The sequence below is a fragment of the Bufo bufo genome, chromosome 1 (genome assembly GCF_905171765.1).
Source record: "Bufo bufo chromosome 1, aBufBuf1.1, whole genome shotgun sequence".
Taxonomy (NCBI): Eukaryota; Metazoa; Chordata; class Amphibia; order Anura; family Bufonidae; genus Bufo; species Bufo bufo.
This window is the reverse complement of record NC_053389.1, coordinates 250549458-250576153: the sequence shown is the minus strand read 5'-3', so window position 1 is coordinate 250576153 and position 26696 is coordinate 250549458. Positions and strand designations below refer to the sequence as shown.

The window sequence follows — 26696 nt, the reverse complement described above, 5'->3', positions numbered from 1 at the left end:
TGGCCCAGGTAGGTGAGTGTTAGGTCCCGAGCTACTTGAGAAACCTTGGCACGGTGCTCGGGCTCAGACTTGTCCTACACCGTAGCACATGTTGGCTGATCTCTCAATTTTAAAATCAGTTTGAGGGTTTAGTAAGACCGCAGAGTGCACCTGTCTTTGCTATTATTTTGTTATATTGTTATATTGATTATCACATGCACATAATTGCTATCTTGTGTAGGATGTCTATTGTGGTACTTGTGGTTCGCTGCGGGCATCCTGCACTGTATGCATTTTTGCTGGGGATCGTCATTAGCAACGGGCCACAAGTGCAGGATTTGCTCCCCTGTATATATATGCACAACTGCATGTGGGTTTGAGCACTTCCTGCCTGTTTAATACCACACCATTCTTTTCAGTTTGTATATATAGAGATGCCTAGAGGTGTATAAACTCCAATTTAAATGTGTCTGCTTTCCATCTACAGGCTACATTTAGGTGCACCTGTGAGGCCTGGGCCTTATCAGCCAGTCTTGAATGGGACTCGCAGACTCCTCCCTCCTCCCATTGCAAGCATGGTTACATGCTGGAGGTAACTGGTGAGTTGTTTGTGAGTCGGCCTCATGCTCCTGTAATTTGCCCACTGGCTCCTGGTATTGCCCACATGGCCCAGGTAGGTGAGTGTTAGGTCCCGAGCTACTTGAGAAACCTTGGCGTGGTGCCCGGGCTTAGACATGTTCTACACCGTAGGACATGTTGGCTAATCTCTCAATTTTAAAATCAGTTTGAGGGTTTAGTAAGACCGCAGAGTGCACCTGTCTTTGCTATTATTTTGTTATATTGATTATCACATGCACATAATTGCTATCTTGTGTAGGATGTCTATTGTGGTACTTGTGGTTCGCTGCGGGCATCCTGCACTGTATGCATTTTTGCTGGGGATCGTCATTAGCAACGGGCCACAAGTGCAGTATTTGCTCCCCTGTATATATATGCACAACTGCATGTGGGTTTGAGCACTTACTGCTTGTTTAATACCACGCCATTCTTTTCAGTTTGTATATGAAGTGTGTATACATACATAGCTGTCAGTCACTGATACTTGTATACAGTGTAGGTGTTTTCAGTGATTGACAGCATTCCCGGTGTAAGTTTGTATGCAGAGATCACTGTCAGTTACCTTTAGTTGTACACAAGGGAAAATTATCAGTGATTGATAGCATTCTCTGTGTAAATATGCATATAGAGAAAACTGTCTGGTTACTGATAGTTGTACATGGGGAGGTGTTATCAGTGATTGATAGCATTTCCTGTGTAAGTGTGTATACATACACAGTAGATAACTGTCAGTCACTGGTAGTTGTACACGGAGACGGTGTGAGGAGGTGCTATTGGTGATTGATAGCATTTCCTGTGTAAGTGTGTATTCAGAGATAGCTGTCAGTCACTGATAGTTGTACAAGCGGAGGTGTTATCAGTGATTGATAGCATTCCCTGTGTGTGTATACAGAGATAGCTGTCCGTCACTGATAGTTGTACAAGGGGAGGTGTTTTCAGTGATTGGTTGCATTCTCTGTGTAAGTGTGTATACATAGATAGATTATTCACTAGGTTAATGTGGATAGCTCACCACCTTCCTCTGTATGGCAAGGGTGCTCTAGTCAGGGAACTGATCACCCAATCAGTCAGGAACAAATGAAAATGAATAAAAAGTGACTGGCACTCGCTATATGGTTCACATCAACAGCATTTAATAGCCTCCCACTCAACAATGGAACGCAATGGATTAGTAACCTGTCCTTCACCATTAGTATCAATTATGGCATTTTGATGCAAAATCCAGTAAAAACGCATGTAATGTGGAAAAACCGCATACAAAACGCATTAAAACCGCAACACATGGAAAAGTGACTCCAGCCCAGATTTTGAAGAGCACCCACGGAGATATAAAAGGGCAGGATGTATTAGCAGAGATATGGCCACTGAGGAAGGGGAGAGAAGTCCCCGAAACGCGTCTGGCGTTATATCTCTGCTCAACATAAGAAATCGGATATGACCAAGACTTCTTAAGCAGTTTTAAATTTGGAGCACTCCATTTTTTCTATTCAACGTGAGTACTTCTCACAGGAACCCGGAACTAAGCCATCAAGTCCCGCGATACCTTTGGACAAACACGTGATAGATACCAAGGAGCGAGGACGCCGGAAGTAACCTCGAGCGGTGCGGTAAGCTGAGCAACGGGACTGCCGGGGACTTACATATACCGGTAAGCAAACTTCTTTCCCACAGCACTGAGCACCGGAGGGTCCGGAGGCTTCCCAATACTAAGCAAAAGGTCCACCGCTACTTTCAACATATTGCGGAAACCTAATGGATTTAATGTTAATATCCAGTGTCATTTAAAGGGACAGTATTCCCAACAGCGAACCCGGATTTGCATTTTCTGCACCTAAAGGACACTTGCATCATTTGCTACAAATAACAGTGAACTTTTGGTACTATATTTAAGCGATAGATTATATACCAGATGACGCCACATTGAGAGGACTACTTCTCCATTTAATACCAGTGCACCGCACTATTTATATTTTTTATATTGTTCTAATATTGTGTTGATTATATGCTGTTTTATCCATGCTGTCCACACTCCATTGTTGAGTGGGAGGCTATTAAATGCTGTTGATGTGAACCATATAGCGAGTGCCAGTCACTTTTTATTCATACATAGATAGATGTCAGTTACTGATAGTTGTACACGGGGATGTATTATCAGTGATTGATAACATTCCTTGTGTAAGTGTGTATACATAGTTGTCAGTCACTGATAACACACCATGAACAATAAAGACTCTATGAACAATAAAATCAGAAAGAGGAGAGATATTCATGTATAAATTACAAGTATTACTAACTTTTTCCAAAAAAACAATATATCAATCTTTTCAGCTCCTCCTGCTTTATAACATGTTGCATGCAGATTGCATTGGATTTTGTGGTGACAGGTTCTCTTTAGCAAAAAGGATAGTAACACCCAGGTGTCAGTTACTCATACATTTTTCATAGAATTTATCTAATAACTAAATTGTTGAGATAATTAAGGTAACATGCAATGTGATCAGACATCCTGAAGCTTCTATTCTGATCTAATTAGAATCCAATAATGAATAACAGAAATACAATGGTATCCAATCACAAAAGAGATTCCCAACCCCTTGGAAAGCGTGATTAACCAATAATAATTAAATAGTACAACTTTAAATGATAACCACTCAAGAGTAAAAATCAGCAAACCAAAGACATTTTTCAAGAAGTTGTGGGTTTCATATCTTAAGACTAATGACATTCTTGATGTTACAGTAGCCACCCGAGGCAGCAAACGGGCGCATGATTTTGTGTGAGTTTTTGTTATCCAGCAAAAGCAAACCAAAAAGATAATAGTTTTCAGCAGTGTAATCTGTCTTAAAACGTATATAACAGCTCTAAGGTTAATTTAATTATTACATTAGATTTAGATAAAATAAACCAATTGGTCATTCTGTCTTAAATTTTCAAAACAGTGTTATGAGGTGGAATAACAGAGTATTAGCACAAAGAAGAGTTATAAAAATATTATCCAGAAATGTTATTCTTCTTTGTGCTCTATATGATTTTCCATTGTGGAAATATGTTTTAACATTAACGCAAAACATTGTACCAGGTAACATACAGCTATGCTACCTGTATAATGGTCAAGATTCGAGCTAGCTCTGAACAAAGTCATTTAAAGAGAGTCTGTCACCAACTTTTCATGTTCTACACTGCTTATATTGAGTTCTTGCACACACACACGATCATGATGGCATTATCATCATTTAAATTTAATATATTCCTCCCAGGCCTTCCACTTAGTTCTGAATCTAGAAATTGTGCTGTTTTCCCATGCTGCTATTTCTTCAAATCTGTAAATCGTGTTGACTTTCCCTATCCAATGATCCATTGAGGGGAGGTCAGATGATAACCAGAAACGGGGGACCAGGAGGCGGGCCCCAATTAGAAGTTTCTTAAAAAGAAATGGAACATTGACATCGGTGCTCGAAGGAGAGAGGCCCAGGAGATCTAGTTGAGGGGAGAGTAGTATGTTTAATCTACAGATAGCATTGCTTTTCTCAAAGATCTTACCCCACCAGTTCGGAATTTGAGGGCAGGACCATCACACATGGATAAATGTGCCCCTCTCCCTCCCACACCGCCAACAAATGTCCGACCTCGCACTGTCAAATCTGCATGTGATATCTGGGGTTTTATACCACCTTGTGAGAACCTTGTACCCATTTTCCTGAATCCTCACACATCTTGATGAAGTGTGCGGCTCAAGGAGGAGCTGAGACTGCTCAGTTGAGGAGAGAGAGAACCCCAGATCTCTCTCCCAGAGACCCATTAAGATGGTTTAGGCATCAAAATGGGGCTGCTGAGTCTTTTATAGAGCTGTGAGATTGGTTTGGAGGGGGTGTGTGGCTACAGATCAAGCTCTTGAACCAGGTAATAAGCCTAAGCAGGGCTTGTTGTGGAATGTGCTTGGATATATAAGAGCGAAAGAAGGGAATTAAGGGGGGTGAAACTTAGATTTGGGTAGTAATGTAAGTATGTTCTCACTATCCATCACCCCTCCACTCTCCTTAAATAGTGAGAGAATGGGGACTTCGGACTTGCGTATCAAAATAGGGAGGCTCTGTTTCAGCTCGATTGGGGCCCATTTTATCAAATCTCTCTCCTGTATAAGTAGGGATGGCAGTGGGAACCCCCAGGGTGAGTTTTGAAACCAATTCCAGGCATTGAGGGTGGCTTTAACTGTTGGATTTAGGCGTGGTACATAAAGAGAGTGATTAGCTTCACCTACCAACAACTTTCTGAAAGATGACTGGAAATTCGACACTTCCATCTCAACCCAGGACCTGGTGGAGGTGGCTGGCGAAACCAATTTAAGACTCTCGCCATGAGAATAACTCTGTTGTAAAGCGAGGCGTCAGGCAGGCCTATGCCTCCAAAGGCCCTAGGTCTCTGAAGAGTCGTTGAGGCTAAACGGGGTTTCCTTTTCCCCAGATAAAGGTGTGTATATGTTTCAATAAAGTTTGGCAGAAAGATCTCAGGACAGGTACGGGCAGAACTTGTTGTAGGTAGGTCAGTCTTGGTAACACTAATGAGGTGACCATATTTTTGCGCCCAAACTAAGACAACGTGGGAGAATGCAATGAGGCCAGTTGTTATTGTAGAGATTGTAGTAGAGGGCTGTAATTGAGCTGAAAAATATTCTGGGGGTCAGGGCCAATCCCAAATAGGTCAGGAATGGGGCATCCCAATTAAATGGGGAGTGTGCCATCAGTTCTGACCTGAGCAAGGACCTAAGACCCACACTCAAGACATGGGATTTTTTCATGTTGATCTTAAAATTAGATAAGGGGCTGAACTTTTCCAGCAGGTTATAGATGAGGGGTAGGGAGACTACTGGGTTAGATGTCATTACCAATAGGTCATCGGCAAAGGCAGCCGTTTGTGTTCTTAGTTGCCCAGTTTGATACCCATTATCCTGTTCTCCTGTCTAATAGCTTGGAGTAATGGTTCCATGATCATCACAAAGACCAGAGGGGAGAGCGGGCACCCTTGTCTGGTACCATTTCTGATGTTAAATAGGGGTAAAATAGTGTCATTCACTATTCACTAACACCGCGGCCGAAGCGTTATAATACATGGAGAATATAGCACTAATAAAAGTATCTGGAAGGCCAAATTTAGCCAAAGTAAGGCGCATAAAGACCCAATTGACCCTATCAAAGGCTTTTTTTGCATCGGTACTGAGAAGCACCAAAGGGTAGGAATGTTTTTTTGCATGAGATAAAATGTTCAAAATTCTGGCGGAGTTAACTTTACCCTCCCGTCCCTGAATAAATCCTGTCTGGTCTCGGTGTATCAGGGAGGGTAGAAATGGTGAAATGCGGTTGGCTAACATCTTCGCCAGTAGTTTTAGATCTAGATTCAATAAGGATATAGGGCGATAGTTTGAGAATTGGGCTGGGTCTTTCCCTTCTTTGGGGAGGATAGTGATATGTGCTCTTGTCATATCTAAAGTTAAAGGAACACCTTGTAGGGATTGTTTACAAATGGACAAGGAGTAAGGACTTACTGAAAGTCTGGTAATAGAGGGCTGGAAGGCCATCTGGGCCTGGACCTTTCCCTTTAGGTAATTGTTTTATGGCTAGTGCCAATTCTTCAGGCCGGAACGGATGTTCATTTAATTCTGCAAACATTTTTTTTAAAATTACCTTCTGAACAGAGATGCCTCAGAGATAAGCTCATTCCTCAGTCCCCAAGGGAGAGTTGTGTTCTATGAGGAATCAGAAACCGCACAATCTGACTAATGTCTCTATCAATAAATATATAACTGGTGGCAGCCATTCCACATAGTGGCCGGTGGAACTGTAGTCTGATCTCATGAAGATACTGAACATACACTAACTGGCAAAGGACTCGTGAAATTGCTGCATCCATTACTCTAATGCACTTGGCTCAGCCAGTGTATGGAGAAGGAGAAAACCTCTGGGACGTCAAAGTGGTTTCTTCACTAAATGATCCATTTATAATGGTTAATAAAACACATTCCAGTACTTACTCCCCCATTACTGATTCTGTATAGTAGAAAATACCATGGGAAATCAGAGATGTTGTATCGATTCGGAGGTTTTGCAGAGAATACTACGCCCACCTGCAACATTTACCAGACACTTGGCTTTATTTTTCCTCCCATTATTGCAATACATTCTTGTAGGGCATCCATACAACAGTAAAATACAGTCGTTTCTCCTTTTTGCCCTAGGATAATACACAGTTATTATACAGCTTTTACCTCCTACAAGGAGTATCCTCCGATCCAACCTGCACCACCCTTTAGGAGGTCCTCCATCTTTTAAAAGGAGTTTTGCATCAGCTACCAATGAATTCTGCAATACACAATTTACTTTGAGGATTGATGACTGGTTGACAAGAGAATCTCCTCATAGACACCTCAGCTGCTGCAGAATCCCTTTGACTAGCGAGAAGCTTCAAATCAGACAATCCATGATTGATGTAAAGTTTCGCTTCCTTACTGGTTCAGTTGCATAACACACAATGTACCCCCTAATGTAGTGTTAGACGTCAAGAAATCATAATACATTGTAAGTCTTCTGGCCTTTCATGCTACAGCCAGCCTTTAGATATATGATGACCTGCGCAGTACCTTTTATTGACCCCTTCTCCCTTATGGTTCACATGTAGCATGCATCTGCACACACAATGTTCTGTAAGCTCATGGTGCCCAAGTCATCAAGACAAAGGGATCACATGTCCTCATATTGCCTCTATGATGCTAGGCTTTGATTTATATTTACTGGGATATATAGACTCTTTGCTTTGTTCAACAATGCCAGGCAATGACTGGGTTAATGTACCCTGAAATCTGGCTCTGCACTGGTTAAGGAGATGTGATCCTGAGGCTCCTGAGAGTCTAGAGGTCCCTGTGCAGCGGGCATGGCATGCAACATGGAAACATCCACTCTATGATTGCAGCAGGCGGCTCCCTGGGGGCACTTTTATATTTCATGCTGGGAAGTGTTGCAGGATTGTGATAAATCTCCTGCTGATGTATAATGCATGGAGAGGGCGGATTAGATGTCAGAGGCAGCTGGATGTCCGGCTCTAGGAGCAGTCCTGGATGATGTGATACAGCTTGGGTGACCCTTCTGAGCTCCCCGGAGGCCCACTTTACCCATAACAATGGGGACAACTCAAAACATGGTAGGGGTAGAGAGTGACATTTCTGGATGAGATAAGAATATGTAATGTGTGGGGATGGGGGGGGGGGGGGGGCAGAAAGTAATATGATCAGAATACTAAAGTTTTCACATTCAAAACCCCTCTCAGCATATAACTGGGTCTGGGACCTTTGCAAAGGCAGCCCGCATGTATTAACTCCACATAGTCATATATTAAGAAAGCCCTTTTACAGTGAATGTAGATCCTATATTGATGTTTATGGGACCTATAATGCACATATACACTCACCTAAAGAATTATTAGGAACACCATACTAATACGGTGTTGGACCCCCTTTTGCCTTCAGAACTGCCTTAATTCTACGTGGCATTGATTCAACAAGGTGCTGATAGCATTCTTTAGAAATGTTGGCCCATATTGATAGGATAGCATCTTGCAGTTGATGGAGATTTGAGGGATGCACATCCAGGGCACGAAGCTCCCGTTCCACCACATCCCAAAGATGCTCTATTGGGTTGAGATCTGGTGACTGTGGGGGCCATTTTAGTACAGTGAACTCATTGTCATGTTCAAGAAACCAATTTGAAATGATTCGAGCTTTGTGACATGGTGCATTATCCTGCTGGAAGTAGCCATCAGAGGATGGGTACATGGTGGTCATGAAGGGATGGACATGGTCAGAAACAATGCTCAGGTAGCCCGTGGCATTTAAACGATGCCCAATTGGCACTAAGGGGCCTAAAGTGTGCCCAGAAAACATCCACCACACCATTACACCACCACCACCAGCCTGCACAGTGGTAACAAGGCATGATGGATACATGTTCTCATTCTGTTTACATCAAATTCGGACTCTACCATTTGAATGTCTCAACAGAAATCGAGACTCATCAGACCAGGCAACATTTTTCCAGTCTTCAACAGTCCAATTTTGGTGAGCTCGTGCAAATTGTAGCCTCTTTTTCCTATTTGTAGTGGAGATGAGTGGTACCCGGTGGGGTCTTCTGCTGTTGTAGCCCATCCGTCTCAAGGTTGTGCGTGTTGTGGCTTCACAAATGCTTTGCTGCATACCTCGGTTGTAACGAGTGGTTATTTCAGTCAACGTTGCTCTTCTATCAGCTTGAATCAGTCGGCCCATTCTCCTCTGACCTCTAGCATCCACAAGGCATTTTTGCCCACAGGACTGCCGCATACTGGATGTTTTTCCCTTTTCACACCATTCTTTGTAAACCCTAGAAATGGTTGTGCGTGAAAATCCCAGTAACTGAGCAGATTGTGAAATACTCAGACCGGCCCATCTGGCACCAACAACCATGCCACGCTCAAAATTGCTTAAATCACCTTTCTTTCCCATTCTGACATTCAGTTTGGAGTTCAGGAGATTGTCTTGACCAGGACCACCCCCCTAAATGCATTGAAGCAACTGCCATGTGATTGGTTGACTAGATAACTGCATTAATTAGAAATAGAACAGGTGTTCCTAATAATTCTTTAGGTGAGTGTATGTTCTTCACTATGCATACAGGGAGTGCAGAATTATTAGGCAAGTTGTATTTTTGAGGATTAATTTTATTATTGAACAACAACCATGTTCTCAATGAACCCAAAAAACTCATTAATATCAAAGCTGAATATTTTTGGAAGTAGTTTTTAGTTTGTTTTTAGTTTTAGCTATTTTAGGGGGATATCTGTGTGTGCAGGTGACTATTACTGTGCATAATTATTAGGCAACTTAACAAAAAACAAATATATACCCATTTCAATTATTTATTTTTACCAGTGAAACCAATATAACATCTTAACATTCACAAATATACATTTCTGACATTCAAAAACAAAACAAAAACAAATCAGTGACCAAAATAGCCACCTTTCTTTGCAAGGACACTCAAAAGCCTGCCATCCATGGATTCTGTCAGTGTTTTGATCTGTTCACCATCAACATTGCGTGCAGCAGCAACCACAGCCTCCCAGACACTGTTCAGAGAGGTGTACTGTTTTCCCTCCTTGTAAATCTCACATTTGATGATGGACCACAGGTTCTCAATGGGGTTCAGATCAGGTGAACAAGGAGGCCATGTCATTAGATTTTCTTCTTTTATACCCTTTCTTGCCAGCCACGCTGTGGAGTACTTAGACGCGTGTGATGGAGCATTGTCCTGCATGAAAATCATGTTTTTCTTGAAGGATGCAGACTTCTTCCTGTACCACTGCTTGAAGAAGGTGTCTTCCAGAAACTGGCAGTAGGACTGGGAGTTGAGCTTGACTCCATCTTCAACCCGAAAAGGCCCCACAAGCTCATCTTTGATGATACCAGCCCAAACCAGTACTCCACCTCCACCTTGCTGGCGTCTGAGTCGGACTGGAGCTCTCTGCCCTTTACCAATCCAGCCACGGGCCCATCCATCTGGCCCATCAAGACTCACTCTCATTTCATCAGTCCATAAAACCTTAGAAAAATCAGTCTTGAGATATTTCTTGGCCCAGTCTTGACGTTTCAGCTTGTGTGTCTTGTTCAGTGGTGGTCGTCTTTCAGCCTTTCTTACCTTGGCCATGTCTCTGAGTATTGCACACCTTGTGCTTTTGGGCACTCCAGTGATGTTGCAGCTCTGAAATATGGCCAAACTGGTGGCAAGTGGCATCTTGGCAGCTGCACGCTTGACTTTTCTCAGTTCATGGGCAGTTATTTTACGCCTTGGTTTTTCCACACGCTTCTTGCGACCCTGTTGACTATTTTGAATGAAACGCTTGATTGTTCGATGATCACGCTTCAGAAGCTTTGCAATTTTAAGAGTGCTGCATCCCTCTGCAAGATATCTCACTATTTTTGACTTTTCTGAGCCTGTCAAGTCCTTCTTTTGACCCATTTTGCCAAAGGAAAGGAAGTTGCCTAATAATTATGCACACCTAATATAGGGTGTTGATGTCATTAGACCACATCCCTTCTCATTACAGAGATGCACATCACCTAATATGCTTAATTGGTAGTAGGCTTTCGAGCCTATACAGCTTGGAGTAAGACAACATGCATAAAGAGGATGATGTGGTCAAAATACTCATTTGCCTAATAATTCTGCACTCCCTGTATACAGTACACATGGGAACTATTCTGTACACATGGTACTATACTATGTCTACTGATGCATACAGATGTCATACTGTCCTGTTGGTCCTGCAGCATACATATATAGTAGATCTCAAACTGTCCATGTGGGTCCTACATTGCTTATATGAGTCTGATATTGTACCTGTAGGAATAAAAGTGAGCACGGGTCCTACATTCGGCATGTGGGCCCTATACTGTGTATGTAGGTCCTAAACTGTGTAAATAGATTATATACATTCCTTTTGGATCCTATACTCTTCATCTGGGTTTGAAACATTGCATTAAGATTGTATACTGTGTATGTGGGTCTTTTGCTATGACTCCACTAATACCACAACACAGATCTTTAAGAATATTTTTTTAAGGAAACACACGGTGTTCAATTTCCCTGCAGTGCCCCCACAGAACAAATTATGTATTACACAATTCTCAATGAAGTCAATGGGGCTTTCCATGTAATGTACAGATTTGATGGGTCCTCCAGGATGAGAGATGCTCTTTTTAGCTGATTTCCACTCTGTCTAGTACAGGGATTGGCAACCTTTGTCACTCCAGCTGCTGTGAAACCACAACTCCCAGCATGCACATTTACTCGACTGCTGTTCCCATCGAAGTTAAAATAGGATTCTGGGAATTGTAGTCTCAGAACAGCTAGAGTGCCGGAGGTTGCTGATCCCTGGGCTAGTAGATGGGGGTCCTGATTGCCCTGAACTCCTCTAGTAACTCAGATTCCCTAACATGGTATGTGAAATCCGTATGGCAGACCAGACAACCCCTTTGTTATCCATCACCTTTTCTGTGTGTCCCTTCCATCCCTATGTTACCCATTTACATTACCTACCTGTACATCCCTTTCCTCTCTGTAACTCCCTTCCTCTCTGTTACTCCCTTTACCTTACCTCTATGTCTGTTACTCCCTTTACCTTACCTCTCTATGTCTGTTACTCCCTTTACCTTACCTCTCTATGTCTGTTACTCCCTTTACCTTACCTCTCTATGTCTGTTACTCCCTTTACCTTACCTCTCTATGTCTGTTACTCCCTTTACCTTACCTCTCTATGTCTGTTACTCCCTTTACCTTACCTCTCTATGTCTGTTACTCCCTTTACCTTACCTCTCTATGTCTGTTACTCCCTTTACCTTACCTCTCTATGTCGTTACTCCCTTTACCTTACCTCTCTACTGTATGCCTATTATTCCCTTTACCTTACCTCTCTATGTCTGTTACTCCCTTTACCTTACCTCTCTATGTCTGTTACTCCCTTTACCTTACCTCTCTATGTCGTTACTCCCTTTACCTTACCTCTCTACTGTATGCCTGTTATTCCCTTTACCTTACCTCTCTATGTCTGTTACTCTCTTTACCTTACCTCTGTATGTCTGTTACTCCCTTTACCTTACCTCTCTATATCTGTTACTCTCTTTACCTTACCTCTCTATGTCTGTTACTCCCTTTACCTTACCTCTCTATGTCCGTTACTCCCTTTACCTTACCTCTCTACTGTATGCCTGTTACTCCCTTTATCTTTCCTCTCTATGCAAGCTATCCCATTTAGCCCTCTTTTCTGTTACCCTTCCTTTTTATCTGTTATTCATTTTTTCTTTCCTCCTATATCTTTGTTTCTCCCTGTATGAGTGCCCCTCCCTTCCTATGTTACTCCCTTTCTATTTCTGTACTGACCTGATACTGTACCTGTTTCCACCTATGTGACTTCTTCATGCCTGACACCCTTATCTGTGTCTCCCTCCTTCTCTCTGTTACACTGTGCCATTCTCTCATACTTTCTATCAATACCTTTACCTTTTCTATGTTTCTGTTACTGCCTCCCTTCCTCTTTGTGCTTGTGTTATTCATTTCTACATCTCCTTTAGTCTGTGTCTGAACCTTCTCCTTTCACCTCAATGTCTGCATTAGCCTTAATAAATGCAAGTTCATTGATAATTCTTTCATATTATATTTATATGGATACAGTGATTTGTTACTTCTCTAGATTTGGAATGAAATTCACCTCCAGGGCACAACCCACAGGACCAGGGTGGAGAATTGTCCTAGAGTGATGGTCCTTCTTTATCATGCAGAGCTTCCCAGGCTGTGTCACACACTCACACATACCGTCCCCCTGCCTGTGTCTACCCACTCCCTGGTCCTCAGCAGACAGATCAGTGCACACACACCAACAGGCGGAGACAGGAGGAACTCACAAGAACTTTGAATCCCAGGGACAAGCACAGATCCTGGAGAAAACCTGACAAATCACTGCCTGCAAGAAAGACCAACACAGAAGAGACTAAGAGCAAAGTGCATAGAAGGCATTGGGACTGTGCTTAAGATTCCTTCCCAGGCAGGAGATTAACAAGAAACCGGGAGAAAGGAGAAACAGAGGGGAGGGAGAAGGACAGGAGCTGGGGTGACAGAGGCATTAAAGTAAGTGACTTTCTACTGTCCTCCAAGGCTTCAGCACCAAAGACAGAGCATCAAGACTCAGAATCTCAACACTAATGTCCCTCTACTATTCCAACCTACAGACCATCTACACTTATGTCCCTCTGCTATTCCAACCTACAGACCCTCTACACTTATGTCCCTCTGCTATTCCAACCTACAGACCCTCTACACTTATGTCCCTCTGCTATTCAAACCTTCAGACCCTCTAAACTTATGTCCCTCTGCTATTCCAACCTATAGACCCTCTACACTTATGTCCCTCTGCTATTCCAACCTACAGACCCTCTACACTTATGTCCCTCTGCTATTTAAACCTTCAGACCCTCTAAACTTATGTCCCTCTTCTATTCCAAACTACAGACCCTCTAGACTTATGTCCCTGTGCTATTCCAACATACAGATCCTCTATACTAATGTCCCTCTGCTATTCCAACCCACAGACCCTCTACACAAATGTTCTTCTGCTATTCCAACCTACAGACCCTTTATACAAATGACCCTCTAATATTCCAACAAGCTGACCGTAATTAGGAACGATCCTCTGCTATTCCAATCCACATACTAACCAGCCTCTGCTATTTTAAATCACAGAGCCTTTGTACTAAGGACTGTATGCTATTCCAACCTACAGTCCCTCTACACTAATGCCTTCCTGCTATGCCAATCCATGGACCCTCTGCACTGACAAATCCTAACTATTTCTATTGACAGACCCTTTATACCAATCACCTCTGCTATTCTTTATATAACTAAGATTTTGAAAGGTATATTATGAGGGGAGCAGCACATAACAGGGGTGCACCTTGAAATTATTTGCTGGAACCAACTTTTCCAGTACAGTCATAGATGAGTTTCTGTTTCATGGCTGCTGATGTCAATAAGTGTACTGTGGACCCCATCCCTATTCTCCTGAGATCTGGGGAGACCCATAATATTAGAATGTTAGACAGACTTGTGTATATAATGATCTGGTGCATTAATTAATCTTGAGTTTCTCTTAGAAAACAGACTATATTATTATTATTTTATTAGTAGTATTAATACTTTTAATAATTGCTATTAATAATAATAATAATATATCAGTAATAATATATATTTATATATATTAATATATTATTATTTTTTAAAATTATTTATTATTAATTAAATTTTGTGCTATTATTTCCCTGACTAAAAAAATATTTTTCATAAAAATAAAAATATTATTGCTATGTATGCAATATTCAAATTTGTATGAATAAAATCAGAGGAAAATTAAATTAAAGAAAAAAAAAGAAATAAAAAACTGGAGGGCATGTGGATTCACCATGATTATAATAGAAGGACTGCTTGCACTTATTGAAACATGCCCACAACATTTCAAAGGACAGTGAGGCAGAGGGGGAGAGGCTACTAATTTGAGAGGGCAAGGGCTGATGATTTCATGCAAGAGGTTTTTAACATACTACTGAACACCACGAGTTGTTTGAAGAGGTTGTCTACTTTTTAAATTCCTTTAAAAAACAACAACTCATTGATCTTTGGAAACAAGTGTTTAATTTCGCTGCAGTGCCACCACAGGCAAAATGAGGTATTGCACAGGTACTCCAGAGAGAGACACCTGTAGTCGCCACTGCTGATCAGTGTTCAGAAGCTTTCTTCCTTGGCTGCAAGTTGTCTTGTATGTAAATGAGTAGAAGGAGTGTTCTATGGTAAAGGGGTTACAGCACAACCACTTTCCATATGGCTTATTAAGGCATGCAGATGTCTTAGAGGGTAAGGAAGTTTCTCAGCACATAACCCACCATGTATTTATTATCAATAGTGTGACTATGAAGTTTTATTCTTCCAGACACTGCTCCTGCAAGTGCCCAAGAGGTGGTGCTTGACCGTGAAGTGCACTCTGTTCTCTCTATTGAGAGACAGCTGTATCCTGGTTGGATACTACAGCTGTCACTCACAGCAGATGGAAGTGCTCTGAAGCAGCTTAAAGTGGTAACCCAGTATTTTGATATTGATAGCTTATTCTCAGGATAGGCCATCAATATCAGATCTGCTGGGGTCTGACAACCTCCAACCACACCAATTAGTTGGCTATGAGTATCTCTGGTGCCTGGAGTAGGCGCTGAACCTAAACACAACTTCGCCCAGTATGGAGCTGTGTACTTCCAGCGTTGAAGCTACTCTGGAACAGCTTATTGGCAGGGAATGGGGTGTCAGACCACTGTTGATCTGAAATTGATGGCCCATTATGATCCTTAAAGGGGTTGGCTACTTTCTGACCACTTTTGATCAGTGTGTTTGTAAGATGATTATATGGCACTTAGACATAGTCTTTGTTGAAATTCTGCACCATTTTCTATATTTATTAAGGCATGTCCCCTTGTTCCACAGAGCTCCTGTACATAAAATGGCTGCTGATGGAATCACTCAATCTTCTCCAGTCCAATATATTGCACATGTCATCCGCACTTGTTCTGTTGGGGGTGTAGTGCACTGTATTGTGTTAGAATTGAGGACATTCAGTGATGTGACCCTCCATCAACCATTATCTTTTGGACAGGACCTCTATCCAGACAGCACAGAAGATTTGCCCAACAAGGGGAGATGACTTATGAAATATAGCAAATGGTGCAGAATATCAACAAAGGCTCTATTAGAAAATGCTATATTGTCATCTTACATGCACCTTTTAACCTTTTTAAGATTGATGGCCTTAAGATAGGACATCAATATTAAAATAGTAGACAGCCCCTTTAATGCAGAGGGCATTTCACAGTGAAGCTCCACCTCCAGTGCATTTGAAGGAGCAGAACAAAACCACATAATCACTCTACTCCTGATAATAAAAGGTCTACGCATGGTTTATTTATCTTGCTCTCCTCAGAACCTACTGTACCTAGTCCTGTGAGCAGTTTAGCAGATTCCTTTTAACTTCCCCTAGTGTTATAAGGTGAGTGCCAGCGGTACTGCTACTCCTCTAATGGGTCCATGCACAATGCTTTAATCAGCACTCCATGTAGCACTGGGAGCTCAAGTTCCAGTCCAATTGGGGCAACATCTATCATCTCATAGTGATTCTAATAATTACAGGCCTATGGCTAGAATAAGATATACAGTAAATATTCTTAAATGTAGTTATATGAACCATGCTGGTATAATGTTCATCTTGTGGTATATAAGTATATATATGTACAATCAGGATAAATTATACTATATATATATACCATGCTGGTATAACCTGGGCATCTTCTGTATACAATTATATATGTACAGCTGGTATAAGTTATACATCTTCTTGTATTTAGTGATATGGAGCATGCTGGTATAACATGGGTATATTCTGTATATAATTATATATGTACAGCTGGTATAAGTTATACATCTTCTTGTATATAGTGATATGGATCATGGTGGTGTAACCTGGACATCTTCTGTATATAATATATATATATATATGTACAGCTGGTATAAGTTACATGTCTTCTTGTATATAGTAATATGGACCATGCTGGTATAACCTGGGTATTTTTTGTACATAATTATATATGTACAGATGGTATAAGTTATACATCTTCTTGTATATAGTGATATGGACCATGCTGGTATAACCTGGGCATCTTCTTTATATAATTATATATGTTCAGATGGTATACATTATGTATCTTTTTGTATATAGTGATATGGACCATGCTGGTATAACCTGGGCATCTTCTGCATATAATTATGTATGTATAACTGATATGATATACATCTATACATCTAGTCCATTGTCTTGAATGATTGTGTTTATATGTAGGTTGACTGAATGGTTAAGAATTTCTCCATGTGCGGTGATGAGTTGGGCCCTTAGTCTAGATCCTTTGTGCATGCTTTAATAGGATTGTGGTGATATTAATAGACAGCATGTACCTGTGTTTTCCTGACCAGCTGGACATATCAGCTTAGAGTCTTTGACCTCTACCACTGTGTTGTCATTTGGAAGGAACCTTCTACCAGTTGTTTACTGTCTCCCTCCATTCAAGCAACCTGCACACACACCAACTGCTGAAAATGTAAGCCTGCTCCATATTATAACTTCACAGCTTTCTAACCATCACTAATAGACATCAAGCTGAAAGGGTTCAACTGATTCATGTTTGGGGCCATATTTCACAATAAACATAAACCATATTTGGGCTCAAAAGTTTCTAGAATTCCTCACTATCCCTACTATTTATCCATGTTAGGTGTCAGATGAGATGGTTGGTGGAGGCCTCCTTTGTTCTGTTTCTTCTTCTCTTGGTTGCTAATATTGCAGAATTTGTAAATACAGAACTTTTCAACGTACTCTATGAATTGAATAAAACCCTGATTAGGCCCTTCTTCCCCAAACCCCATAGCAAACCTCTGTCCTGAGCTTGTGTTAAAAGGTATCAGTGTGGGTAAAGGTGCAGGTAAAATGTATCAGGACTCAAAACATTCACAACAAACTTTTATGTGTGAGAAGTAATAGGTTTGGATGTAAACTTGCCAACAAGCAGATCATAGACTGGAAACTGAAACATAAAGTGGGGGAGTTATTATGAGGGGAATTTTTAAAGTCAGTTTTGCTGGAATCTGCAATGCTGTAGCTTTAATCAAATGTATCAAATGTCACACATTGATAGATTTCATACACCTTTAAATTGTATCTCCTGTTATAAACAAGTTTTCATAAATGAATAGTATAGGTGTATATAAGAAACTTCATAATATATCTTATTAAAGAATGATGCTTCCTCATGGGCTTCTCAGGCAGATTTGTTCTTTTTTTCCTTCACTCAGCCTCTTAGCTCTGGTAGTCTCTGTTTCAAGCCTAATATACAAAAGTCTATGGAGAGAGGGTGCTGCCAGGTAGTAAGTGATTTATTACTCTAGTGTGAACAGTGGCAGAGCCTAAAGGCATACACATTATGCTGAAAATGGCCAACACTCTAATGTGTATGGATAGCTCCTAACTCTCCCCTGACAAATGGGGGAAAGAATGACTGGGCAAAATGAATATCTTAGGCCAATCCTTTTGTATTTTATGGGGAGAGCTTTCTCCGCTACCGAGCCAAATGTGAATGTGCATAGATGAATTGTTAGGGAGTTGGAAGAGATAGCAGTCGGCCGAACAGCTATTGAATATATATGCCCAGCTTTATCCTACTACATATAGTAGAGCTAAATGTAGAAGAGCTAAGAAACTGCAATTTGTGTGTCACATCCAGCTCCTCCTCCCTCCTTTCTCCAAAATGTTAAAAGTAGGAGAAATGAAATCAGCCCGATAAAAGCAGATAGAAGCCATTTACTTTAATAAGATATATTACAAAGTTTGCTATATTCAAACACACTTTTCAATTACGAAATGTTGTTTTATAATTGGAGGTACAAGGTCTTATGCACATATTTTTGGTCCGTTAAATAAAGGAAGAGACCGGAACTCCTTGGTACTGCAATTATATCAGGTTTATTTGCCACTCATAGAAGAGGTGACGCGCGTTTCGACTCATGCAAGTGCCTTTATCAAAGCAATGTGAGCAGCAGGATGCTGCTCACATTGCTTTGATAAAGGCACTTGCATGTGTCGAAACGCGCGTCACCTCTTCTATGAGTGGCGAATAAACCTGATATAATTGCAGTACCAAGGAGTGCCGGTCTCTTCCTTCATTTAAGCATCCGGAGTGACGTCCGCTAACCGCGCACCCATACCTTCACGCAGTGCCGCCCGACTATTCGTAAACCATAGTTTTGGTCCGTGTCCGATCCATATTTTTTAGTGGATCAAACTCATTAATTTTTGTGGGTCTGCAAAAAATTCAGACAGCACATGGATGTCATCTGTGTGCTGTCTTCATTCGTGTAACTGTTACACAAATTATTGAACATATCTTATTCTTATCCGTTTTGCAAACAAGAATAGGAAATTATAGTGAAGGGAGAGAGAAATTTGTGGCATGCACATGGCCAGTATCCGTGGTTTGCGGACTGCCAATTCTGTGTTAAAATGTTACTCTACTGTTGCACCACCCCTTTACTTTACTAGTTTTGCAAATTTGTAAAATGTTGCAGTTGATAAATCTGGCTTAAATCAGCTCGACAGGCTAACCATGTCCACTTTCTACCACCCACTTTTCAAAACTGGAGTAAGTGGAATAAAAATGGAAAATGCCTCAAAATAGATGCATAAATAAGTTGCAAACCCTACTTAGCAAATTTTTGAAGCCAGAATTCTGTGGTGCAGGATACCGTACATTTTCCCCATAATCTATTAGAAAGTTGTCTAGCTGCTTTCTGCTACAAACAAGTACAAGATTAGTGGATTTTCTGAATTATTAGATTACATCTGTGACATTGATTAGATGGCAGGAACTCTCATTATTGTCCCAATGGCTACAGCGGTCCAAAAACACCCTATAGAGGAGATAAATATTTTTGGTCAGCTAGCAGCAGTTATTGTGTTGTAGGTTGGGGTGCTGAGTTCTCTAGAGCTCATTTCCTTTCCATACTCCCCCAACATTTCCATTCGTCCTGTGATGAATGAGCCTTATTCAGTCCCTCTGCTGGGAGCCAGAAAAGAGGTTTACGCTTGAACCTGCTCCCATTTTTGTGGCTCTGGTAGGTGTTCCCCTGGAGACAGGCAGGAAGAATGAATTTAGAGTATAACTGCAGAGCTTCTGCCATAATATAAAAACTGGGTAAATAACCAGATCTATATAGAATTTGACTTATTTTCCCGATGGTACTCTCCCCCATCCCACTGGGTTAGACAAGGCCTATAGGATGTCATGAATGTGTATTTTGGGGCTGAAAGCTTGTATCCTATAACCACAAACAAATGTGTCCACCCTTAAAGGGGTTGTCTAGCCTTTAATAAGGGATGGGCTGTCCTTTAGTTGATTGATGTGGATTTGACGCCCCGCACCTCCGCTGATCAGCTGTTCGAGTGTAGCTCTGTCATCAGAAGTTGGTACCAGAGCTTACCCAGCTCTGTCAGTCTTGTGGTGGGGGGAGCTTGTTACTACAGCAATGCTCCCATTGAAATCAATGGTACTGGATCACCGCCGATCAGCTATTAATGGCCTATCCTAAGGATGGGCCATCACTTAATACAGGCTGAACAACCCCTTTAACTTTCTTGAATTTCATCAAAGACTGCAATTTCTCAGGATACAAAGAGGGAGATTTATGAAAACTGGTGTAAAGTAGAACTGGCTTATATGCCAATAGCAACCATTCAGATTCCACCTTTCATTTTACAGTGCTCCTTTGGAAAATGGAAGGTGGAATCTGAATGGTTGCTAGGGCTCACTAAGCCAGTTTTCCTTTACACCAGTTTGATAAATCTGTGTGCCATCCTGTAGAAAAGCTCTACACATTAAAGGGAACTTGTCATCAACTTTATGCTGCCCATACTAACAGCAGCATAAAGTAGAGACAGGTGAGTTGATTTCAGAGGTCTGTCATTTAAAAGTTAAAAGTAAGTGGTTGCCGAGAACCAACATCACAATCATTGCAGATAGTGCCTGGAAAAGAGTCCCGGCCACCTGAGAAGAGTCCTAGTTATTCATGAATTCCTGCTCTCCTGCCTACCTGCTGATGACTGACAGTCTTCTACCTAGTTTTCTCCCTTTCTGTCTAGGAGAGAGCTGACAACCATTTTCTCTCTGCTTAATTAAGGCGAGTGCCTGGGGCAACCAGGTGCTATAAATTGAACCACTTACACTCTTCAGAGCCTGCTCTTTCTGAGGCTTGCTCTACTAAGTGGCTTCTTATAAGTGAGTTAAAAAAACCAGGAGTTTAAGAAAAGGAGTTTGGGAACTAAGGTTGGATATAATTTCCTTGTGTGTTGTTGGCTTAATTTTACGTGGTCCTTCGCCTACAGCAGACAGGATCTAAATCATTTATACTCTTTTACTTTTTTACTGTTGTAATCCCCATTTAGTATGTGTTGCACAATTTTACAACGCAGTCCAGTGCACATCTTGCATGATGTATTGCAGTCCTGAACAGGAGTTCAAGGGTGTATATCTTTGTTCTAGATGTGAGCAAATTACCCATTTGGAATCGCGAGATCGAGTCTCTAAATGGGCAAGTTGCCAACACTGAGAGGCATTGATAATTTGCAAAAGAGTTTGCTTCTCACCGAGCAAGCACTCTTTGGGGTAGATGAGGGGGAGGGTGACAGAGAGGAGGCTGAGGAAAGTGTGGTAGCTAGCTGGGTAAAAGTTAGAAAGCGGGGTAGAGGGAAGAGTGCCAGGGAGGCTAGCCCTGATCTGACACACCCCAACAAGTTTGCACGTTTTGGCAGATGAGGGGGATGTCAGTCCGGGGACGGCACTGCTGCAGCCAGACACTTCCTCTGCCAGTCAGGGGAATGTCAGCTCCAGTAAGCAGGGAACCAGGAGAGCAGGGCAGGCCAGACAGGTGCTGGTAGTGGGAGACTCCATTATTAGGGGGAACAGATAGGGAAATCTGTCACAAAGACCGTGATCGCCGAACAGTGTGCTGTCTTCCTGGCGCTAGAGTTCGACACATCGCGGATCGGGCTGACAGATTACTGGGAGGGGCTGGAGATGATCCAGCGGTCATGGTCCATATCGGAACCAATGACAAAGTTAGAGGTAGGTGGAGAGTCCTTAAAAATGATTTCAGGGATTTAGGTCAAAAGCTGAGGGCAAGGACCTCAAAGGGTAGTATTTTCCGAAATACTGCATGTACCACGAGCCACACAAGAAAGGCAATGGGAGATTAGGGAGATTAACAAGTGGCTCAAAAAACTGGTGTAGGAAGGAGGGTTTGGGTTCCTGGAGAACTGGGCCGATTTTTTCTATCGGCTACAGGCTCTATCGTAGGACGGGCTGCACCTCAATGGGGAAGGGGCAGCTGTGCTGGGGAGAAAGATGGCTAGAAGGTTGGAGGAGTGTTTAAACTAGGGACTGGGGGGGAGGGTAATTACGTTATAGGAGGGGAAGATAGTGCAGATAGAGACCGGGGCAAGGTAATAAGAATGTGGGGAGGAATGGAAGGAGGGACTAGAACAGTTCAGAAGGAAAGGTGTAGGGTAAAAAATATACATAAACCTCTCAAATGTATGTATACTAATGCCAGAAGCCTGACTAAAAAAACTAGTGAACTGGAATTAGTGATGTGGTGAGGAGGACTATGACATAGTGGGAATAACTGAGACATGGCTGGATGAAAGCTATGACTGGGCAGTTAATGTACAAGGTTACAGTCTGTTTAGAAGGATCGTCAAAAACCGGAGAGGGGAGGGGTCTGCCTTTATATAAAGTCCTGTCTAAAGCCCACAGTCCGAGAAAATTATAAGTGAGGGACATGAACATGTGGAGTCACTGTGGGTAGAGATACATGGAGCTAAAAACAACAATAAATTACTAATAGGAGTTTACTATAACCACCGAATATACCAGAGTCCACAGAAAATCTACTACTAAACGAGATAGACGAGGCGGCAAATCATAATGAGAGGTGGTTATTAATGGGGGACTTCAACTACCCAGATATAGACTGGGAAACTGAAACTTGTATATCTCATAAGGGAAACAGGTTCGTGGCAATAACCAAAGACAATTACCTCTCCCAACTGGTTCAGGACCCGACTAGAGGGACGGCCATACTGGACTTAGTATTAACCAATAGACCTGACAGAACAACAGACGTGCAGGTTGGGGGGCACCTGGGAAATAGTGACCATAAAGTAATAACCTTCCAATTATCATTCAAAAGAGCGTTTCTACAGGGAGGAACAAAAATACCAAACTTCAAAAAAGCTAAATTTAGCCAACTAAGAGAGGCCATAGGCCAAACTAACTGGGACAAAGTCCTCACAAATACAGACACAAAATGGGATATCTTTAAAAACATCCTAAAAACTCATTGTGAGAGGTACATACCGTATGGTAATAAAAGGTTAAGGAACAAAAAGAAACCAATGTGGATAAATAGAACTGTAAAGAAAGCAATAAATGACAAAAAGAAAGCATATAAAACACTAAAACAGGAGGGTAGCACGGAAGCACTGAAAAACTATAAGGAAAAAAATAGAACATGTAAAAAACAAATAAAAGCGGCCAAACTAGAGACCGAGAGATTAATTGCCAAAGAGAGTAAAACTAACCCTAAAATGTTCTTCAATTATATAAATGTTAAAAAGTATAAATCTGAAGGTGTTGGCCCTTTAAAGAGTAATGAGGGGGGAGTCGCAGAGAGCGACGAGGAGAAAGCAAAGCTGTTAAATATATTTTTCTCCAATGTATTCACTGAGGAAAATAAACTGTCAGATGACATGCAGAATGTAAAAATAAATTCCCCATTAAAAGTGTCCTGTCTGACCCAGGAAGAAGTACATCAGCGACTTAAAAAGATTAAAATAGACAAATCGCCAGGACCGGATGACATACACCCCCGTATCCTAAAGGAATTAAGTAATGTCATAGCCAGACCCTTATTTCTGATATTTGCAGACTCTATACTGACAGGGAATGTCCCACAGGATTGGCGCGTGGCATATGTGGTGCCAATATTCAAAAAGGGGCCAAAAACAGAGCCTGGAAACTATAGGCCGGTAAGTTTAACATCTGTTGTGGGTAAACTGTTTGAAGGTTTTCTGAGAGATGCTATATTAGAGCATCTCAACGGAAATAAGCAAATAACGCCATATCAGCATGGCTTCGTGAGGGATCGGTCATGTCAGACTAATTTAATCAGTTTCTATGAGGAGGTAAGTTCTAGACTTGACAGCGGCGAATCAATGGATGTCGTATATCTGGACTTCTCCAAAGCATTTGACACTGTACCACATAAAAGGTTAGTATATAAAATGAGAATGCTCGGACTGGGAGAAAAACATCTGTATGTGGGTAAGTAACTGGCTGAGTGATAGAAAACAGAGGGGTGGTTATTAACGGTACACACTCAGATTGGGTCACTGTCACTAGTGGAGTACCTCAGGGGTCAGTCTTGGGCCCTATTCTCTTCAATATATTTATTAATGATCTTGTAGAAGGCTTGCATAGTAAAGTATCAATTTTCGCAGATGACACTAAACTGTGTAAAGTAATTTACACTGATGAGGACAGTATACTACTACAGAGGGATCTGGATAGATTGGAGGCTTGGGCAGATAAGTGGCAGATGAGGTTTAAACACTGATAAATGTAAAGTTATGCACATGGGAAGGAAAAATGCAAGTCACCCGTACATACTAAATGGTAAAACACTCGGTAACACTGACATGGAAAAGGATCTAGGAATTTTAATAAACAGCAAACTAAGCAGCAAAAACCAGTGTCAGGCAGCTGCCAAGGCCAACAAGATAATGGGTTGCATCAGAAGGGGCATAGATTCCCGTGATAGGAACATAGTCCTACCACTTTACAAATCGCTAGTCAGACCACACATGGAGTACTGTGTACAGTTCTGGGCTCCTGTAAACAAGGCAGACATAGCAGAGCTGGAGAGGGTTCAGAGGAGGGCAACTAAAGTAATAACTGGAATGGGGCAACTACAGTACCCTGAAAGATTATCAAATTTAGGGTTATTCACTTTAGAAAAAAGACGACTGAGGGGAGATCTAATTAATATGTATAAATATATCAGGGGTCAGTACAGAGATCTATCCCATCAGCTATTTATCCCCAGGACTGTGACTGTGACGAGGGGACATCCTCTGCATCTGGAGGAAAGAAGGTTTGTACACAAACATAGAAGAGGATTCTTTACGGTAAGAGCAGTGAGACTATGGAACTCTCTGCCTGAGGAGGTGGTGATGGTGAGTACAATAAAGGAATTCAAGAGGGGCCTGGACGTATTTCTGGAGCTTAATAATATTACAGGCTATAGCTACTAGAGAGGGGTCGTTGATCCAGGGAGTTATTCTGATTGCCTGAATGGAGTCGGGAAGGAATTTTTTATTCCCCTAAAGTGGAGAAAATTGTCTTCTACCTCACAGGGTTTTTGGCCTTCCTCTGGATCAACTTGCAGGATAACAGGCCGAACTGGATGGACAAATGTCTTTTTTCGGCCTTATGTACTATGTTACTATGTTATTAGAAGATGGGTGAGAGCAGGAGATTAGGAATAACCAGGACTCTTCTCAGGTAGATTTGACTCTTTTTGAGGCCCGGGCTGCAATGGTTATGAAGCTGGTTCTCACTAACCTCTTACTTTTAGCTCATGAGTGACACTATTTTATGCTGCCTTCGGTGAGGTCAGCATAAAGTTGATGACAGGTTCCCTTTAATGTTTTTGGGTTTTTCTTTAATATGGAAGTCTGTGGTGCCAACCAGATTCTGTCAGAGGTGTCAGTTATATGCATTCTTTTTTTCATCTCTCACCACACATCTCAGAACTTTTAACAGGACACATCATATTTCTCAAAGCATCCCATTTATTTCACCCCTGGGGCAGTCATGCTGATTGGAACTGCTGTAGGCGATCAGCCATTATGTCAATAATAGGATGCAATTCCAAATATTCATTTTGTTCGGACAAAGGAGATTTTTTTGCAAAGAAAATAGAATTGCCACCTATTGCCAATATTTTTATCTATAATATATTGCCAATTAATGATCTAGAATTCATCCAAGACTAGAAATTCCACTAGTCATAAAGAAGTCTCCAGCTTTCCTCTGGCAGCCATCTTAGAGACTCTTGTTCAATACAGAATTATTGTGTTTAATTTCTAAAGTGCGCAGTAAGAAGATGGCGATGAGTTTCTTAAAACCTATAGAAGTTAGCAACCATGCATTAAGATAAGATAAGCTGTGTACGCGCTAAATAGCCAGTGTGCATTTTGTAAAAACACAGTTTCAGTAAATTTTAGCATTAACCCGTTAAGGGAGGGAGAGAGAGCTCGTAGAATATTAACCAACCAATAGATGGATTCAGTTCTGACCAATTAGAAGTATTATTTGTGTACCAATCAGAAGGCATTGTTGGAATATTTGTAAACCAATTATGTCAATACTTTAACCCCTTCTACCCTGGGCCAGTTTTCACCCTCCTGCCCAGGCCATTTTTTGAAAATCTGACATGTGTCACTTTATGTGGTAATAACTTTGGAACACTTTTACTTATCCAAGCCATTCTCAGAGTGTTTTCTCGTGACACATTGTACTTCATGACAATCATAAATTTGAGTCAATATATTTCACCTTTATTTATGAAAAAATCTAAAATTTACCAAAAATTTTCTAAATTTATATTTCTCCGCTTTCAAAACATAAAGTGATACCTCATAAAATATTTATTACTTAACATTCCCCATATGTCCACTTTATGTTGGCATCATTTTGTAAATGTCATTTTATTTTTTTAAGACTTTAGAAGGCTAAGAATTTTAGAAGCAATTCTTAAAATTTCTAAGAAAATTTC

The 26696-nt window shown here is 41.3% G+C and overlaps 1 protein-coding gene across 1 annotated transcript in view; it reads left to right on the top strand.

The window, feature by feature from the left end:
• The first annotated feature begins 12974 nt into the window (after positions 1 to 12974).
• Positions 12975 to 26696, top strand: part of PTN (pleiotrophin) — a 94672-nt gene continuing 80950 nt past the window's right edge. Inside the window, exon 1 of the mRNA XM_040415632.1 lies at positions 12975 to 13295. The gene's annotated coding sequence lies outside the window, so the exon portion shown is untranslated. The remainder of the gene's footprint in view (positions 13296 to 26696) is intronic.